The following is a 597-nucleotide window of genomic DNA, read 5'->3' as shown; positions in this document are numbered from 1 at the left end:
GTCGGATCCATCTGACCCGTGCCCACGTGGGTCACATCAGTCCGTTTCGGGCCCAGAACTGCCCGTAACCTCCAAAACGCGTTTTTAGGCTGTTTTGATCGGTTTCTTCTGTTCCAGAGGTTTCTAACTGCCTAGATATCATCTACAAACGTGGTTAGGCCATTATTAACTAAAGATAAGGCCAAATCACTCATTCTGATCCAAAACCCCCCAACCGAAGCCTATAAATACGGGCTCGGAGGCTCCTTTCAGCGGGGCGGATTAATTATCAAGAGGAGGAGGTGCTGCCGGATTGAGGAGTCAAAGGAGCACGAATTTCAGCGAGGGTTGACAGATCCTGACGAATTCGTCGGCATAAAGAAGGAGAGTTCGAGAGATCCGACGCCTGTTTCCCCCATTTCCTTAAGATCAGGCTTGGTCTTGATCTCGAGAAGAGCTACTAATTTTGCTTGGTCGATCTTAGCGCTTCAAATCAAACATTCCCTCGGTGAAGGCGAAGCTCTGCCCAATTTTTCAACAACCGGATCTAATCAAAGGTGGTCCACGGATAAACCCCGGCACAGGCAAAGATCCCACGCAAGCAGAAGACCGATAAAC

Source organism: Asparagus officinalis, chromosome 5 (genome assembly GCF_001876935.1).
Source record: "Asparagus officinalis chromosome 5, Aspof.V1, whole genome shotgun sequence".
NCBI classification, from domain to species: domain Eukaryota; kingdom Viridiplantae; phylum Streptophyta; class Magnoliopsida; order Asparagales; family Asparagaceae; genus Asparagus; species Asparagus officinalis.
This window is presented reverse-complemented; position numbering follows the sequence as displayed.